This window comes from Piliocolobus tephrosceles, chromosome 4 (assembly GCF_002776525.5).
Source record: "Piliocolobus tephrosceles isolate RC106 chromosome 4, ASM277652v3, whole genome shotgun sequence".
In the NCBI taxonomy this organism is placed as follows: Eukaryota; Metazoa; Chordata; class Mammalia; order Primates; family Cercopithecidae; genus Piliocolobus; species Piliocolobus tephrosceles.
In genome coordinates this window covers 4,883,253-4,903,327 of record NC_045437.1, presented here as the reverse complement: position 1 = coordinate 4,903,327, position 20,075 = coordinate 4,883,253, and the positions used below count along the sequence as shown (strand labels likewise).

General features: G+C 44.2%; 1 long non-coding RNA gene and 1 pseudogene across 1 annotated transcript; both read left to right on the top strand.

Annotated features, from left to right (window-relative positions):
• Nucleotides 1-288: 288 nt before the first annotated feature.
• LOC111546760 lies at nt 289-3,746 on the top strand. The gene is made up of 2 exons (XR_003309704.1): nt 289-469; nt 2,387-3,746. It is a non-coding gene; the product is annotated as an uncharacterized LOC111546760 (long non-coding RNA).
• A 560-nt stretch (nt 3,747-4,306) lies between these two features.
• LOC111546772 lies at nt 4,307-18,404 on the top strand (annotated as a pseudogene).
• Nucleotides 18,405-20,075: the final 1,671 nt, after the last annotated feature.

The window sequence follows — 20,075 nt, the reverse complement described above, 5'->3', positions numbered from 1 at the left end:
AGCCAATTCTCCTAATAAACTCCCCTTCATATATACATCTATCCTATTCGTTCTGTCCCTTTAGAGAACCCTGACTAATACACAGGCCATGGTCAGATGGAGTGCTGTCTGGAGATGGGAGGAATTCTGTGATTGAATGTCTTAATTAATTGTCCTGGAAGGTGGGAGAAATGGAGTGAGGCTGATGCTACAATTGGTGAAAAAGCAGCAGCTGCTCACATTCACCAGGGGTGGGGGATGCCTAGGCATATTTGTGGTATTGACCACTTCTTGTTTTCATTTGTGAACGGACCAGATTACTGAGGGGTATTGATTTGCCTTGCCCCCTGCCCCCACCATCACAGGGTGTCCCTGTCTGGGGTTGGTGCTCTGTGGCATTGCTTGTGTCCCTAGGAGTCCATCAAGGCAGAGCTGCAAGTACCAGATCAGCTTCCAGGTCTTCCAGGCTGCATGTCCCCCTCAATGTCCTGTAAGTTCTGATCTGGCAGGTACTGAATACTCAAGGGTTCACATTCTCTTAGCCTAGAGGTAGCTGCAATACTTATGAAAGGCATTTGGCTGATGTGTCCTCAAAGGAGAGGGAAGCTGTCTGTGTTTGTTGCCTGTGGCTGCATAACAAATGACCACAGCCTAGTGACTTAGAATATCACACACCAGTTACCTCTGCTCTCAGTAGGTCAGAAGTTCAAGCAGAGCCCAGCTGTGGCCTCTGCTCTGGGTCTCAGCAGGCTACAATTGGGTCAGTCAGGGCTGTGGTCCTGTCAAAGGCTCTCTTAGGTTGTTGGTGGTTGTAGGACTGAAGATCCTTTTTTGGGGGGCGGGCAGCTGGTGTATTAGTTCATTTTCACACTACTGATAAAGACATACCTGAGATGGGGTAATTTATAAGAAAAAAAAAGAGGTTTAATGGACTCCCAGTTCCACATGGCTGGGGAGGCCTCATCATCATGGTGGAAGGTAAAAGGCACATCTTACATGGCAGCAGGCAAGAGAGAATGAGAGCCAAGCAAAAGGGCTTTCCCCTTATACAACCATCAGATCTTGTGACACTTACTACTATGAGAACAGTATGGGGGAACCACCCCCATGATTCAGTTATCTCCTACTGAGTCCCTCCCACAACACGTGGGAAATATGGGAGCTACAATTCAAGATGAAATTTGGATGGAGACACGGCCAAACCACATCAGCTGGGGACCACTCTCAGCATCCAGGGGCTCCCAAGGATCCTGCCATGTGGCCTCTCACAGTCCTTCCTACAGGACAGCAGCCTTCTTACACAAGTCAGCAAGAGGGAGTCTCTCTTGCCCCCACTTGCTAAGGCAGAATCTCACATCGGATGGAACCATCGCATTTGCTGTATTCTATTATCCGGAATTACATCATAAGCCCCTTTATGCTCAGGGGAGTGGATTATCCAAAACATAGATCACTGGGGAGGGGTGACCTTAGGTGTGTTTGCCACGTCACCTAAGAGTATACGAAACATCTCTCTCATTTCTTCCATTTCTTGAGCTCTTAAAAAATTACTAAACGAATAAACAGACAATTTAGGTTGCATGCATGAATACAAAAAAGAACATATTATCATTCCTAATAATCACAATTTCTACCACAAAGATGATCACTTGTAACGCTTGCATGTATGTACTGGACCAGTTTTTATAAACCTTCCCAGCTATGGTCTACTGCTCAACGGGACTGATGACTCTTCAGACTTATGGTCTGGGACCAACCACATCCTTGCAGGCTACCAAGAGGAGGCATCCATCTCCACAGACGAGAGACGAGCTCTGGGCTCCTTCTGCACCTCCACAGTGAAGGCCATTGCTCAACAGGGCGCATGGATCCCTGTGCTGCCCTAGATATGACATTTTTAAATTTTTGACTTTTCATCCTGTAATGGGGGTTAAGGGCAGTGCTACCGGTATCTAGTAGGTATAGCCTAGGGACATTGCTAAATACCCTACAATACTGATCATGTGAGCCAATTCTCCTAGTAAATTCCCCTTCATGTACACATCTATCCTATTAGTTCTGTCCCTTTAGAGAGCCCTGACTAATACACAGGCCATGGTCAGATGGAGTGCTGTCCAGAAATGGGTGTAATTCTGTGATTGAGTGTCTTAATTAATTGTCTTGGAAGGTGGGAGAAATGGAGTGAGGCTGGTGCTACAGTTGGTGAAAATACACTTTGAAAAAAATAAATTGTGGCCTCCAAACACAAAGAATTGTCTCGCCTAACATGTCAGTAGTGCCAGGGTTGAGAACACTGGCTCTAACCTTGCACAAGTGTGTGAAGTTCAAGACACTGTGGAGGTTTTTCTTGTCTTGTTTTGTTGCTGTTTACAGAGGTGTTCTTTTCTCTCACCATCATACTTCCCAGTTCAGCCCAATGGAAATGGCTTGAGAGAGTGAAAGTCACTGATCTCAAAGAATCTACAGAATTCAGCATTTTGAAAATCACATAGCAATTTGGGATAGGCATTCACATGCACTAATAAACCAGGCAAACATCCGACTCCCAGGACAAAGTGATGGAGAGCATTAGAAGGCTTGTTGAGCCTTAAGGAATAAGGGGAAAATCATGCTATGAAGTGCAGGACCAGCACAGACCCAGAGGAGGGGATGCAGCCTGGAGCCAGCAACCCAGCACCTCCTTCTCCCCAGGACGCAGCGCTGACTGATCCCCGGATGTCCGTAGTCACACGTCCCAGGTCCTGAGAGCCCTTCAAAGATGGACAGTTCTTTGGGAATTTTAGGACGCAGCACTTGAAGACAGGTTTACCTAAACTTTCCTCCTGGGAGCCTGTGATCATTTGAAAGTAACAGAAGAAAGTTGTCAGGCTGAGCAAACAGTTTCAACAGGCACGTGGTGAGAATGGGAACCATCCCTTCATTGCGAAATCGCGGGGACAGAGGAGGAATTCACGGGATCAGAGCACTGAAAAACTCCAGGGGCTTCTGGTTCACCGCCCTGATTCCACAGATGAGGATCAGAGGCAGAGGTGGAAGCTGGAATGGACAAGCCTGCCCACTCCTCGGCTCTCCATGGCTCTGTGCTCAGTCTGTTTCTGCAATTTGACATGAGGCCTGGCCCTCGGGAAAGCAGCGGGGCCTCATCTCCTCCCTGTGCTGCTCTGAGATGGAGCCTTCTCAGGGTCAGCCCAGCTCTGGAGCACCTCTCCAGCTGGGTCACCAAAGCGGTCTGGTCCCAAGGCGGTGCTGAGTGACAGGCACGCCACCCAATCCAATCGGCCATTTCATACCTAGTGCATGTGACTGATAAAGATTTAACGCCCTGTCTCCAAGACACAGGCTTTACACAAACAGCTTTAACGACCTCTTCACTTAGAGACCAGACTCCTTAGTGGTGGAACCTCAGGCATCCGTGCAGGATGTAAGAAAGCTCCCGTATATACGTGAACTGAGAAGTGTGCAGAAGAATAAATACTGTAATAGATAATAAAATGTATGTGTTTTTATTTATATGCTACTTTCTCTTTCTCCCTCTCTCTGTATATATACATACATACAAAAATGTATTCATTCTATGGAAAACATGAAAGATGTCATATTATTTACATCTGAAATTTTAATTAATGTATTTTTTCTGATCATATGACCACCACAAATATAGTTTTATAATGTTTTTACTTAACAAGAAGTCTTAAACATAAATATATACGGACAATATTGTAGTTTTTTAAAAAAATTCATATCATAATTAAAGTGGTTGTGAAACATTCCACTTTAATGTATCCTTCCTAATCCCTATGGTGGTACCTTAAGTGAGGGTTTCTCAGCCTCGGTACCATGGGCAGTTTGGGTCAACCCATCCTTCTCGGGGACACTGTCCTGGCCACTGCAGGATGTGGCTTCACATTCTGGTCTCTGCCCACTGGGTGTCAGAAACATCCCTTCCCCTCAGCTGTGACAATCAACACTGTCACTAGACATTGCCAAATGTCCCCTGCAGGACAAAATCCACCTAGGTTGAGAATCAGTGACTTTTTTTTTTTTTTTTAACTATCATCATAAGACAAAGCTACCTGAACTTCCTTGCTGATGTCTCTCCACTTCTATCTAATTCTATTCAGAGGGAAAATTCTAGAAGCGACACTGCTGTTGTGGAAAAGAGGTACTCGCTTGAGAACTCTGATATATATTTGCCAAATTTCTGTCGAAGTATCATTTTTAAAAGTTTACAAACATGACTTTCATACAAACACACACAGAGCAAATATCAAAGATGTATTTCTCTAATGCAGTGCGACAGCCAGCAGGACAGTGAGGTTGCAGCAGCATGGGGACAGAGTGCAGAAAGAGGTCGCAGAAGCCTCAGCAGAAGGTCATTCAGTCATGCAAGGACACCATGATGCTCGGGCTGCAGTCCTTTCCAAGTCTACGGGGCGTTGTTCCTTTGTGTCAACACCAGACAAGATTCATGGGCATTGCTGTCAGTGTTCTGTGTGTTAAAATACCAGGGACCCTCATATGGCTGTGGTAGATTCTGATCAATAGAAAATAGGAAGGCAAAGCAAAGGCAGTTACCCTTAATGAGAATGTGGAAAGACAGAGCCATCCTTTTGCCTATTTCCAAGTTTTGATTTATTTTTCTTACATTGTCTTCCTGAAATTTTAAAATTTACCCTCCCTTCAACTGACTCAGTTCCCATAACCAAACCAGCAGGAAGGATTATCACTCATTTTTATTATGCCCTATTGGACAGATAACTCATTATTTTGTTTCCATTTATTTAATTACCAGTGAGGTCAAATATATTTTCACATATTTATTGGCCATTTGTGTTTCAGTTTACTTTGCCTATTCCTGTCTTTTGTCCGTTTTCCTTTTGGGGAATTCAACTTTTTCTTATTCATTTACATCTGTATAACAGTAAACATTTGTCTTTCATAAATGTTGCAAATAATTTTTTTCCATTTTTCTTTGCCTTTTCATTTATGTTTTTCTTTAATATGGAAATTTATATGTAGTCAAATCCAGCAATTATTTTTGTGCTTTCACTTCTGGGATTAGGTAGAAAAGTTCTTTCTTAACCCCGGGATTAAATATTTATGTTTTTTTTTTTTTTTTTTTTTTTTGGTGTATTTAGAGGTTATACTTAAATTTGTTTTCCATTTGAAATTTATTTTAAAATAAGATGAGTTGGTGATTAACTTTGTTTTTCCTTTTGCCAAAGACTTAGCAAGTTTTATAGACTTTGTTATTGAGTAATTCATCTTTTTAAGTCATATTGCTCATATGTTAGTCCCTGCGTGTGAGAGGCCATTTCCGGACTGTCTTCTCTGTTGCCTTGATCTCCTATTGTCTTGGCCCAAGGCCATACAATATAAATTCCTGTTGATTTACAGTATACTTCTTTATCTGGCAGAGCAGGTCTTGTTTTAAATGCCACATCTTTTATTTGCAAGTAGACAAAGTGTTTATTTTTGTGGAATTTGGATAAGTTAAAAGGTGGGGTTTTTTTTTAAGGACAGTGAATTTTCATTCTCTTATCTAGCCAAATATTTTCCCACTAAAAATGCCTTTAACTTCTTAGTGAATATGTTGAGGATGTACATTTTCCCATGTATTGAAGGGCAGTGCCACTCACCTTAAATATTGTTACCAGAGCTCATTTTGTTTGCCCAGATGCCTGGAACATTGAGGTTCAAGGACAAAGGGGGGCGGCAGATGTCTGAAAGCTGGCAGAGAGCTCTGGGGCCTAGATGGGCTGCAGGGACTCTCATAGCCCCACGTGATGGAAGGACCAGATCGCCTGCTACAGAGAGTCTGCAGATCTTCATTTGTTTGTTTTCATTAGCTTCTCAACCAGCTCCTCAAAGTGGGTTCCATGGACCACTCCATTTCCATGAGATTCAGCCGAGTGGCTGGAGGAGAGTGCTTTTTGGTTCAGGGAGGAAAAAAGTGCCAGGTTGGTTAATACTGAGCAAGTTCCTCCACTGCAGGACCTCTCAGGACCTTTCATCTCTGATATTCTGTGACTCTCTGAGAATGTGATGATTATTAGACCTTGGCATCCTGCTTCAAGAAACAACCACCAACATCTCAATGAATGCCCACCTTCCAAGCATTGCTGCCTGGGAAAGGCTATTTTCCTAGTACTATATTTTTTCAAACAACATTGTGGTAAAAAAAGAAATGTCTCCAACAGTGAAAATGAGAATGACCGTTAATTACTTATACTCATTGACAACAAGAGTAGGATTTATTCTACCTTTGGTGGCAACTTCTATTTTTATGAGAGTCTTCTAAGCATTTTCTCGACAGTCCTCGCCCCTTCCCAATGAGGCATGACGAACAGGCGTTGCCACACCGGTATGGTGAGGAAACCGAGGTTGAGCATAGACGTTGTGTGGCCACGGCATCTGCTTAGAAGTCTTTATCTGTTAGCTCCAAAACAGAATTTGTAGTTTTCTTTTGCTATGTAAATGTTACCACAAACTTAATTACTGAAACCAATAACTGTTCATTAGTTCATAGATCTTACAGGTCAGAAGTCAGAGCGCAATGAGGCTGGATTTTCTGCTAAAGGTTTTGTGCAGTGAATTTGGGTGCTGGCTGGACATTTTTCATTTCTGGAGCCTCTGGGAAGAATCTGTTTCTGCCTCATGCAGGTTATTGGTGGAACTCAGTTCCTCCTAGCTGTAGGAATGAGAACTCCAGCTCTTAGAGGCCACCCACATTCCTTGCCACATGGGTCCTTCCACCTTCAAACCAGCAGTAGAGAATCTCCCTCATGTTGAATTCCCATCACCCTCAAATATCTTTCTTCAGGAAGAGCCTCATCACCTGATTAGATCAGGGCCACCCAGGAAAATCTCTGTATCTTGAAGTCAATTTATTGGATTCATCTTCAAGACTTTGATTTTATCTGCAAGATCTCTTCACAGCAGAACCTAGATTAGTAATTGATTTAATAACTGGGTGACAATTTGTGTATACTGGGGCCAGGGTAAAATGGAGACTTTCAGGGGCTATCTTAGAACTTTGCCTCCCTTGTTCACTTCATTCTCATTAGGGGCATTAGGACTGTACTTGCTTTAGATCTTTCCTGTGCTACTAGGATGATCCATGTGTGACTGGGGAATCAATGAGTCTGAACAGATTTGTTTTAGTGTGAGTAGAATGCATCTGAAGATGCCAATGAGGACAACCTGGAAAAGTCTTTATGTCTGACAAAATGCGTTCCCTCCTGCCTGCCTCCTGTTCTAGAGATCAAAATAATCGGCATTGTTGGTAGAAAGTTACCATTTTATGCATAATTTTAAAAGGGTCCATTTTAGCCTTCCCTGTTGTCTGTGGTTGATATGGTGCTCGATATATTTGGGGCATTGAAATGACAAACAATCGTGGCACTGCTATTCTTGACAGGATGTTAATATAATTCACCTTTTGTTTGCCCTCAATGATAAATCAAAAGAAATGATCAACGCCAAATCCTCACACTGAGACATTTGGGTATGAATATCACATCCTTGCACCAGGCCATTGTATTCACCAGGCTGTAGCTGAGTGCGCTTTCTGAATTCTTGATGGCAAATTTGTAAAAGTTCCTCCGTTTGTAAAGTTTTCAGTGAGATCCCAGCAAGTAAAATTATTAGCCCCAACGGGCTGCCTGGGGTGTATGTGGGTTGATTGCAGCTCTCCGTATTCAGGCAGAGTTGGGAAAAAGGTGCTGGAGAGATGCTGAGGGATTATCCGCTCAGCCTCCACCAGCCTCATCTCTGTGGGAACCGTTGACTGTCCATTCTGACCTGAAGAAGCTGGATTTCCTGTTTCCATGTGAGGCGAGCGAAGCTATCTGGGGACTAGAGAGGAGCCCTACTGCGTGGTTTCCTCTGCTGGGGGTTCTGGTCACCAACAGCCTCCCCTTCCCAGTTGTTCCCTCTGAGCTCTGAGGTCATAGACAAAGCCAAGCCCAGAGACAAGGGGCTGAGGCTCATTTTTTCGAACAGATCATATTAATATCATTAAGCTGCCTGGTTTTAATTTTCGACCACTTCCCAACTGTCTACTTAGGAGTGTTTAAAGCCAAACCCATTCATTCTTTCCACCATTTACTGGAGATTGGAGCCATTTAATGACTGTCCTGTGAGGAGGAAGGGTTACAGATCAGGAACAACCAGAGAGTGATGAGAAAGGAGAATTAGAAGTTGGAAGAGAAAGGCAAGATAATAAAAGTGTAATTTAAAACATCATACTTGCACAATTACCATGGTGGGTTGCTTAACAGGGAATCTAAATTTATCTCATTGCTGAGAGTCCGCTGTGAGAAATAAAATTTAAGAAAATTTGGGGGGCATCCCAGTTCTTCTCAACAACTATATCTAAGGGTTCAGTCCATGGGAAATAGAGCGCCAGGGGGATTTAAAGTGCTGCAGCCATCCTGCGCACCCCAGTAGGTCACCAGCCCTGTGCCAAGCTTTTGGGATCCAACCTCAGTCACTGGGCAGACCTTCTCCCGTAATCTTTGAGAGAGAGAAAGAGGCATGTGACTGGACTGCTCCCATCACAGTGTCTTCTTGTGTTAACAGGCTTTACATCTCAGAGCAAAGGGTGGTGGTGGCTGCTGAGGTCAGCTCTTCTGGACGTCTCCCTGCTTGCTTTCACCTGACACGTAGATGCCCACATAGATGCCCACATAGATGTCCCTTGGGGATCACCAACATTTCTTCCCTCCATCCACCTTGGCAATGCTGAAATCTTGCGCTTCTAAGTAATCAGCTCTGCCACCCACTCCAACCTCCCTGCAGGAGGCATCTCTGTGTCTGGAGTTCCCAGTGCTCCAGCTCAACCTGGAGACATCCTATTGGCTCTGTCCCTCTGCCTTCCTCCTTCTGGCCAGGCCAGTTCTGTCCCCAGACCACTGGGGAGGGTACCTCACCTGCCTTCCTGCTCTCCTTCCTGCCCTACCACCGGTGTCTAGTGTTCTCCCAACTGCAAGAAGAGGAGGTTTAAACCCTCAGGAACATTACGTTGTGCCCCTGGCAGGGTCCTCCAATGGCTTCCCACTGTGCTTAAAGTAGAATGCAAATGTTCTGATGCCTGTAGGGCCCTGCATTGTTTGAAGACCGCCTCTTCCACTGCTGCCTTCAAAACCAGACTCCCCTTTTCACTCACCAGGACTTTAGGGGCCTTTTCAGGTACTGGGCTTCTGTTTGGAGCACACAGCCTCCCCTCCAGATCTTCCCACACGAGGCACAGGTCTCTGTTCACATGCACTTCTGTGGAGAGACCCTGCATGGAATGGAAGTCTAGTAAGACAGCAGTCTCACCAGGCTGGCACAGGGCAATTGGTCAAATGTGTGGAAAATGAATAAAGATGGAGATGAGTAACTTCCCTGATATTTCAGAAGGTTTTGCCATTTAAGCAAAGAACTAAGATAGGTTTTAGCTCCTAAGGTCAGTTTATTTTGTTAACAGTGGGCCAGGTTCCCTCTTCCAAGCAGTATAGGAGCTTCAGGAGGTGCACGATCCCGTATGAGGGTCATTAGCCATGTGCAGTGATTGAGATATACATTTAAATTAATTAGCATGAAATATAATGAAAAATGACTCAGTTCCTCAGTCACATCCTCGACATTTCATTTCAAATGCTCCATCGTCACATGTGGCTGGTGGCTGCCAATTGGGAAGTGCAGGTGTACAACGTTTTTGTCATTGTCACCAGTTTGATTGCACAGAGCTGTCACAAAATGTTGCTAAAGGCATTGTTATCCTCTCTTAAGAACTTCAGTCTGCTGGGAAAGGAAAAGTGAGTCAACACCATCTAATAAGTCCCTAGTAGATGTATGAATGGGTGCTAAGGATGCCCAGAGGCCAAAGAGGCCTGCAGTTGCTGACTTCTGAGCCAAGTCTTCAAGGAGGACCAGGAGTTATCAGGTAATGAAGAGTGTAGATTAGAAGCTGACCCTATTAAGTATCTTGAAAGTAAATACAAATGTAAAAGCATTCAGAACAAGATGTAAAGGTCTGAGTGTGTTTGCTTGCCCATTCTTCTCTCCTCTCTTCCCTACAGATTTTGTTTAAAATAAAAGAGCATGCCTCTTTTGTTCCTTGTTGAGATTGACATATATAGAAGTTTATAACGGAAAAGTGCTGGGGAGCACTGGGCTAAGTTACATGGCATAGCAGCAGCTTAACTTGCATTTGGGAGATAGAGATGGAGGAAGATTGTGTGAGGTGCTGTCTTAGTCCATGTGGTTAATATATAAAGAACAGAAATTTATTCTGTCATTGCACTAGGGTCTGGGAAGTCTAAGATCAAGGTTTGGTGTCTGATGAGGGCACAGTCTCTGCTTCCAAGATGGGCTTTGTTGCTGCATCCTTAGGAGGGGAAAAATGCTCTGTCCTCACTTGGTAGAAGGGACAGAAAGGCAAAAAGGGCCTTAAGCTCATTCTCTTCAGCCCTTTCATAAGGTACTAATCCATCATGAGGGTGGAACCCTGTTAATTACCTCCTAAAAGGCTCCACCTTGTACTTCCACCACAGTGGAGATTAAGTGTCAGTATTAATTTTGGATGGGACGCTATATTTTCATACAAATAAAAACTCTCAAGAGGGGAGTCAGAGTCTTAGATTTCTGTACATGAGACGCTCCTGTGATAAGTAGTGGTTTCAGCGTTAGGATGGGGTTCCTCAACAAACTTGGGTGCTCTGTGCACTCACAATGTTAATGGCTTAGCCTTCTCCCCTGGGGGAAGCTAACTTGGCTTTCTCTCCGACTCACATGATGTCAGTTATTTCCTTGCCAGGGTAAATGGTTATTAGCCCACCTGATACTCAAGAGTTTCAACTCTCCACACCTTCTACCTGCTTTCCCTTTGTGACTTTGCTTTCTGGTGTCCATGATTCAGTTCCCTAGTGGACAGGCAGGCAGATGAAGTTTATGCAACCATTTCACATCCAGGTCTTTGTCCCTCTCCCCTCTCCCCCAGCACCTGGTAGAATGCTTCCCAGTAGCAGGCACATACCGTATGAATACATGATGTTTCAAGTCACAAATGAATAGATGTTTTCCTGGTTGGAGGCCCCAGTGCTTGACTGGGCTTTGGTATTGCCCTTGTTATCCTAAACCCCATTCCTGGGACTGTGGATAGTAGAGAAATAAGATAGAGGACTTCCAGATTCCTTGAGAGGCTCCAGAAATAATCCTATGGATAGTTCTACTTGCATTTCCTAGAATCTGTGTGAGGAGGGGGTGGCAAAGGAGAGAAGAGAGGTGGTGGCGTGCTGAATAGACCTCTTGGGGTCAGTTGATGGAAGGAGAAAGGGAGTATGGCACTGATAAGAGACTCTGAAACTGCTCACCCAGAGCGCAAGGGGGAGGAACAACTACCTCCACATCCAACTCCCAGACGTGTCTGTGCTCATCATTTGAAAAATGCTGACAGTGGCAGCACATCTATACAGATAAGACGGCTTTTCCTTGCCCAGTCTGCGTGGGCCATTTTTCACAGCTTTTGGAGGCTGCAATTGCTGCCACCATATGTTGTGCTGGAGACGATGCAGCCAGCTGAGCTTCATGTGGAATAACTGTTGGCAGCCATGCCAACTTTAAATTGATATTAATGTCAAGCTTGCTTTTTATAGTTTTCCTAAAGGTTTTAACAACAATAGACCAAGGCAAGTTTCATGGTACCTGAACCTGAATCAGACTCACATTTTTCTGATGTGTATTTAATTCGGTTTTGGCACAGAGTCTGTGTTTTTCTTGGGTTTTACATCATTTATGAGGTTGCATGGATACACTCTAACAAAACATCATCCATAATCAAATGAGACTCACAGAAGAAAGAAGTGCATGCCAATTCCGACTAATCTTAGCCTTTATGGGAATAACTATTTGCTATAAATGATTAGCCAAACATCTGTGTCAACACTTTCTTAACAGCAGATAGAGATGTTGTTAACCGCCACATTTACAATGATATTTCTAGCTCCATAGAGGGGGAAATGCTCTAAACAAATCTGTCAACTAAGCCCTTCTAAGTAAAATCTACTCTACTAATTAACTGTAATAATGAAAGGCATGGATGTTAGCGTGGTGTGTGTGTGTGTGTGTGTGCGCGTGCGCGCGCATCTAAAAGTTTTGCCTTATTTCACACTAATCATTTTTGTAGTTATTTATTTATTTATTTATTTATTTTATTTTTTTTTTTTTTTTTTTTTTTTGAGGCGGAGTCTCGCTCTGCCGCCTGGGCTGGAGTGCAGTGGCCGGATCTCAGCTCACTGCAAGCTCCGCCTCCCGGGTTCACGCCATTCTCCTGCCTCAGCCTCCTGAGTAGCTGGTGATTTGTTTTTCTAAGACCACCAGAGTGGGCACAAAAGAACCAGCGAGTAGGCAAGGCTAAAAGCAAAACTGCAAATTTATTCTTTGGTCATCTAGCTTCAGGGACCGGAGCTGGGTTGGGGGGAGTTTCTAATACAGTCCCGACAAGAGTGGGGGCTGAGAAAGCCCACCCCCGGCGCATCTGCTGGGAGCGACTTTTTTAGTAGTGGAAGGGCAATAGGCGGGGCACGGGCATGTCGGGGGAGGGGGGACGCTCCGCAGGTGCCACCAGGTAAAGCTTGGTGTCCTCGGATTGACATCACCTGGTGCATGCCTGATTAATCTGCACCTTTCCGGCCATCAGCTGCATTCTCGCACACATGGGAAGAGTTGGTGGTGAAGAAGAACCCGGAAGTGCACCATCCTGCCTCTGTTCATCCAAACAGCTGGGACTACAGGCGCCCACCACCACGCCCAGCTAGTTTTTCGTATTTTTTTAGTAGAGACGGGGTTTCACCGTGTTAGCCAGGATGGTCTTGATCTCCTGACCTCGTGATCCGCCCGTCTCGGCCTCCCAAAGTGCTGGGATTACAGGCTTGAGCCACCGCGCCCGGCCTTACACTAATCATTTTAATAAAATGACTCCAGTCACTCTTGTATCACCCTATGGGGTCATTTTAGGAAGAAAATGAATTTTTCCCCAATATACAGCGGCACATGGTCCTATCCCTCCTTTAATCCAGGCATCACCCATCATTTGCTGTGTTGAAAAGAGGCATACTCTTCAAGCATAGTTTATGTGATTAAGTATGGCAAAAGTTTAATAATTGAATCCATAGTAAAATATTTGTACAAGAGTCAACATCTGCACCTAATCGTTCCATACATACATGATGGTTTTGAGCTTATTGTGGGGGACATATTTCTTTTGGTGATTACAAACACACAGCTGCCAGAGAAATCTGCTGTTTTAAAGCACACTTTTGCTGCTGTGAGGGGATGGGGTGGGGACTGTGTGGGCTATGCCCTGGCGGGAATGTCTTCTCTTCTGTATGGAGTCTGCTGATCTGTTCATTTGGTTTTTATCTTCTGTCTGCTGAGTGGATATTGAATGAAAATGAAATGAGATCTGCGCACATTGGTGGCTAGACAATTCATTTTCTTAAATTTAGAGACAGTCATAAGATGTAATTCATGAAAAACCCGGACGCTGTTTATAACCTGGGGCAAGGCCGACACTTCTTTTCTGTGTTTTCCTGCACTGGCGAACTCAATGCAAATGAGGCATTTCAATTATATCTGAATCAACTGAAAGCACCCATTGATGTTGGGATAAGTGACCGTCTCTGGCCGTCTCTGTTTTATCAGCTGCATCCTCTGTGGGCATGTGAGGCTTTCCAAAGCCCTCAGCGGAGGCCAACGTGAAACCTTTGAGTCATCAGATCAACTAGAGACAAATACCTTGAGTTTAATAAAATGAAGTTTGAAATAAAATGAGTTTTTCTTCTAAAATATATGTCCCTGTTGAATTTGGCTTCCTTTTTTAGACCCCAAACTTTGGTATGGGAGAGCAAGGGACAGAAACAGAGGAGTGGAGATATTTCAGTCTTAGATTCCAGTGGTTCTTTGAATTAGTAATGGCAGTCGAATAGAATCCAGTTTCAGATTTGGTCTCATTCTGGATAAGCAGTTTTATCTTTTTGTTTCCTTAAGCCTGCCTTTTTACTTTGTAAAAGTTCACCTATGAGGCAAGTTATCAGGCAGTTAAACTAGAGAAAACAACTCAAGTACATGTAGGTAAGAATCTGTGCAAAAACTCCTTTTGAACTTCTGGGTTGCTCAGGAGAAAGCAGAGGTTCGTGGTAACTCCCACTACCTCCACATCACACCAACCTCAGCCTGGCACTCCGGATTTACCCCACGTGTGTCCAGTGAAAAGCCTTCGATTGTCCTGGTTTTTGTAAATTTAACTAGGAAAACAATGTATTACCTTTACTGAGAGGACTATGTAAACCAAAACGTATCTGAGTCAGATCTGAATCAATTTAGAGGTTTATTTTGCCAAGGTTGAGGATGCGTCCAGGAGAAAGAGACACAGGTCATAATAGGATTTGTGGTCAGGGCTTTTTCCAAAGAAGGTTTTGAGGACTTCCATATTTAAAGGGCAAAGAGTGAGCAGCAAGGGAAGGAGGAAAAGAAGGGGAGGAAGGTAGACGATGAGTTGAGTGTTACATTCTAGTGAGGCTTTGATTAGCACTGGCTGAATTCACTTTTCACATGTGAAAAGAGGGGGTAGAGAAACAGTTAATTATGCATTTGTAGATCTGCACTTGTAAATCTGCATTCAGTAAGTCCGCATTTTATACAGGATAAGGTAAACACAAAGTAGAGGAAGAAGTCAAATGTGCATTTGTTTCAGAGTAGGCAGAGGGAGGGGGCATTCTAGTCGTGTTTTTGTCCCCTGCCTGTGAAGATAAGCTACTACTTTACACTGTTAGGTGAGAGTCCATAGAACTCTGCTTTAGGGTTATGGGTTATAAGGGGGATATGTATTCTGAAATATTTGGGAGCCCATACAAAATTTCCATGTGAGCAATTTCTGAGGGAGGCCACCTAGGGAGATATGTGGCCTTCTGTCATTGCAGCCATTTGTGTGGGAACAAAAATGAAGGCAAGTTTTCTTCTTTTCTTTTTCTTTTTTGCATGACTTAGTTACCAAGCTTAACTTTCTTCTTGGCATAATGAGTTTGGGGTGCAAAGATTTTATTTTCCTTTCATACCTAAAATGGACAGAATAGATTATTGGTTTTTATTTCATTTCAAAGTTGGCACGTCTGGCGGCCAGGAGATATGGGGCTCTACAGTTGGGTGGGCTCTGACCTTCTGCCTGGGCCATCCACAGCATCACAGGTATTCCTTAGCCCTGCATTCCTCGCTTGAAATTCAAGTTCTAGCAGAAGGGCAACTCAGTAAGTCTTCATGGAAGCAGATTTATGTACCCACACCAAATTTGCAAGGGGACAAAAATGTAGTGACAAAAGATGCTCAGATGCTCAAAGAAGTTTTATTGAAATGGAAATAGTCCATGTTTTTTTTCCATGTATTTCTCCTACATCTCCCAAATCTGTTGGACTTCTTTCCTCCTGTGCTTGTGACTTTACTGGAAGATGGTTGGGACAGCTTCACAGGACTGTGTGTTAGGAAGACAAGGATGACCGTCGAGCTCTGCCATGGCTCAAAGTACCTGGAGTCCCTAAGGACCCACTACCCCTTGCCCCTTTCTCAGGTCCAGCACATCTCAGAAGACTGGCACCTCAGGCACCTGCATTCAGAGTACATTTAGAGTACACACTAAGTGTGTTAATAAATTAAGCTGACTAAATGCTACTGCTCTACTCCCACATCCCTTACTTTTGAAAATACTATTTATAGCAACAGACAGGTGGCCATTTGAAAACACATATTCTTTCTTGTCCCAGGTGGATTAATCACAACTTGTAGACAAAATCCAAGATTGCTTGCTTTTGAAAGATTTGCTCTGGCCCTGTAATTTTTACGCTCAAAGGGCAATTTTCATTAAGGCTGTACTAGTTCATTTTCATACTGTTATGAAGAAATACCCAAGACTATGTAATTTACAAAGAAAAAGAGGTTTAATGGACTCGCACTTCCACATGCCTGGGGAGGCATCACAATCATGGTGGAAGGCGAAGGAGAAGCAAAGGCACATCTTACATGGCAACAGGCAAGAGAGTGCTTTCAGGGGAACTTCCCTTTACAAAACCATCAGCTCTCATGAGACTTATTCATTATCATGGGAACAGCATGGGAAAAATCCACCCCTGAGATTCAGTTACCTCCCACTGAGTCCCCCCCACAACATGTGGGGATTACAGGAGCTACAATTCATGATGAGATTTGGGTGGGGACACAGCCAAAGCATATCAAAGACTTACTTTGTTATTCTGGAAACTCAAAGTAAAAGCTGATTCACTTGAGTGTGAAATGAGAATTAACTGGCTTTTTAAGACTTTTTGTAAATTAATTGAAACACTAGGGCTTTAGCAGAAGTCTGGGGTGGGACAATGATGAAAATGAATATAGTGCTCATTCAGCAATTGAAATAATTTAAAATCAGTCCCAATAAGTTCATTTACTTTCCTAATTGAGTACTGTCATTGTTTAGCAGGCCCTGAAGAAAAAATTCACGTTAGTGATACTCCTGCTTTGGTGACCTTAAAATGTGTAATTGACCTAGAAGTTCTTGATGATAAGTCTCTTTTGGGGGCAGTATTTTTGGGCTTTGGTTTTTACTCGGAGATTCCTCTGGTGACATTCTTAACCATTTGAGTGCTTTAGAAGGGTACATAGATCACTTTGACCCACTGAAACAAGTTGCTTTTGAGTCAAATCTGTACTGCATCTGCCCATGTTCTCTTTCCCTCCCTTCCTTCCTTCCTTCCTTCCTCCCTCCCTCCCTCTCTCCTTCCTTCCTTCCTTCCTTCCTTCCTTCCTTCCTTCCTTCCTTCCTTCTTCTTTGAGATGGAGTCTTGCTCTCTCACCCAGGATGGAGTGCAGTGGTACAATCTCAGCTCACTGAGTGCAGTGGTACAATCTTGGCTCACTACAACTTCCACCTCTCAAGTTCAAGCAATTCTCCTTCCTTGGCCTCCCCAGTAGCTGGGATTACAGGCACCTGCCACCACACCTGGCTAAATTTTGTATTTTAGTAGAGATGGAGTTTCGCCATGTTGCTCAGGCTGGTCTCGAACTCCTGACCTCAGGTGATCCCCCTGCCTCGGCCTCCCAAAGTGCTTGGATTACTGCACCTGGCCCTGCCCATGTTTTCTCAAACCTGGCTCACCTGGATGTGTGGCTGTCTTTCTCCTTTCCTTGCACATCCTGTGCCAGTTCCTCTAAAGGTACCTGAATGACTCTTATTACGAACTCTGAAAATTAGTGAAAGATACAGAGATCGACCAGAAGGCCTACGTGGCCCAGGTGGAAGATGTCATCAGTGGTACCTATGACTAGACCCAGCTGCGGGATGACAGTGGACCACTTGTGTACCCAGCTGGTTTTGTGTCCAACTTTGTGGGGCTGTTCTATGCCCCTGGGCCGAGGCACTGACAGTCACATGCCCAAAACATCTTTGCTGTGCTCTACCTGGCCACCTTGCTGCTTGTCTTCTTGATCTACCACCAGACCTACAAGGTACCTCCCTTCGTCTTATTTTTCATGTGCCACGCCTCTTACTGTGTTCACTCCACCTTTGCGGGAAGTCAGAGACCCCAAATGGACCTTTGTGCTGTGACTCTTCTATGACTCAGTGCCCTCAGTATCAGCCTCCTGCTGGCCCAGGGCTGGGGCTGGGGCTGCTGGTGTTCCAGCCTGGCAAGCCTCCATGAAGAGGAATGTGAGGCTCTGTGCCCCTGGGTTACTGTTTCTTCTCCTCACACGGTTTGGCTGCCGTGGGGCCCTCCCCAAGCTGGGCATCTGTGTTGGCCTTCAGGTGGTGCTGGGGCTGCTCTTCCTGCTGGAGAAGCCCACTGGCTACCTGTCTCGCTCCTTTGACCTTGGCCGCCAGTTTCTATTCTGCTGGATAGTGAACTGGCGCTTCCTCCCAGGGGCCCTCTGCCTGCATCGTGCCTTCCACCTGGCCCTGCTAGCCACCCACCTCACCTTGCTCTTGCTGTTTACCCTCTACTGGTGGCACAGGATGGGGGAATGTATCTTGTCCCTGCTGAAGGATTCCTCCAAAAGGAAGGTTCTACTCCAGCCCCTCACACCCAGCCAGATCATTTCTACTCTCTTCACCTCTAACTTCATTGGCATCTGCTTCAGCCACCCTCCTCCACTACCAGTTCTACGTCTGGTATTTCCACACACTGCCCTACCTCCTGTGGGCCAGGACTGCACACTGGCTCACACACCTGCTCAGGGTGCTGGTGCTGGGGCTCATGGAGCTCTCCTGGAACACACACCCCTCCACATCCTGCAGCTCTGCTGCCCAGCATGTGTGCCATGCTGTCCTCTTGCTGCAGCTCTGGCTGGGCCGGCAGCTGTTCCCCAAGAGCATCCAAAACAGCAAGAAAGTTCCCTGAAATCCACCCCTTTCCCTCCACTGCACTCTCAGGACCTGGGGATAGATTCTGTGCCCTACCAAATAAACCTTGCCAAGTCCAATATATACATACACACACACACACACACACACACACACACACACGGACTTCCTCTCTATATATAGAGGGACTCACACAGGATGTGCAGGGAAAGGCGACAGACAGCCACACATCCAGTCAGAATCGCTGGGACTTTTATGTATCTCGATCAGCAATGCTATGGCTACAGTATTGACACAAAGACACAGAAGGAAGTTGAGTTCACAGGAGTACACAGGGATCTTGTATTATTTGCTGGATTCATCCATTTGTATAAAATATGCTAATTTTACAGGAGCTGGTTTCCAGCTTTTGGACTGAATTTTGAACATTCTAAACTGGTTAATTTGAGCCTTTCAGAAATTATAAATTTTTCTATATATTTTTAAAATATCCTCTTTTGATTGAGTCACTTATATGCTTGTATTCTTAGAATGAGTGATAGCTAAGTAATTGAATTTACATGCTCTATCATTTTAGTTTAAATATTCAGTTTAGTTTTGATATAAAGAAATACATGAAATATGAGTGTTTGAAGTTTATTGTCTAAAAAATTTAGCTGCATCCTTTCCTTGGCATATTGTCTTTAATTTTTAAGCTCCAAAAGGCCTGGAAAAACATGCTTTCAATAATGCCTTACTGATTTTTTAACTATCTAAAAATACGTAGAAAAAGTTTGGTTAAAATAAACCAAAGAGTTATTGAAATGTCTTTGCTTCAGTTGTTGTTCACTTGTAAATCTATCCAAAAGAGATAGAATGGGAGGAGGGAAGGATAAAAGGAAGAGAAGAGAGTAAAATTAGACCATCAACTAATTACGCAATTAATGATTTAACTACAATTGGAATAATGTGCTAGGAATTAATGAGGTGAATAGAAGAAATATGTACAAGAATGTGCCTCCTCATTAAGTCTCAAGGAACCATGTGGGGGAAGATGTGAGCTTGACCCCACTCAGCACCAGGGAAAATCTGCTCAAAATGAAGACTCAACACCTCCCTAATCCTTTTTTTGAAAATAACCAAATATTTTAAAACTTACGGATTTTATCAACTTTTTTTATTAGCCACTTTTCTGCAAATGGAACATGACTCACTTCCTTTGGACAACAGTGGTCTGTCCCGTTTTCTGCTGGTCTTTGCTTCTCCCAAGGGCATTGCCTCCTTCTTAAATTGTTTGGTGCCTGTATCTTCTCCATTGCCTTTTTTTTTTTCCTGAGCAAAGGGATACTTGCCACCTGCACGCATGGCCCCCCTCTGTAATCACGGGTATATTTCTTTCTCTTTAATACAGCCATCCCCTTTCTGCTGTCGTGTCCACAGACACTCATAGACTTTCCCATTCCATTCAAATCTGTCTCACACCCTCCAGCTAGAACTCCCCCATCACAGCTGGAGGGGCCAGCTCATACTTGGGGAGATTAGGTCACTGTGGCTTGTCTATACAGCTGCATTGCTGGCAGGGCCCAGGAACCACTAATCCCATCCCTTCTGGTGGAACCAATAGTTTAGTCTCAACTCCACTTTCCAAGCATGTTCATACTCCTAGAAACATGACACACTCATAATAAAGTCAAAACACAAGTCACCTAACCCTGACTGTAACTCAGCA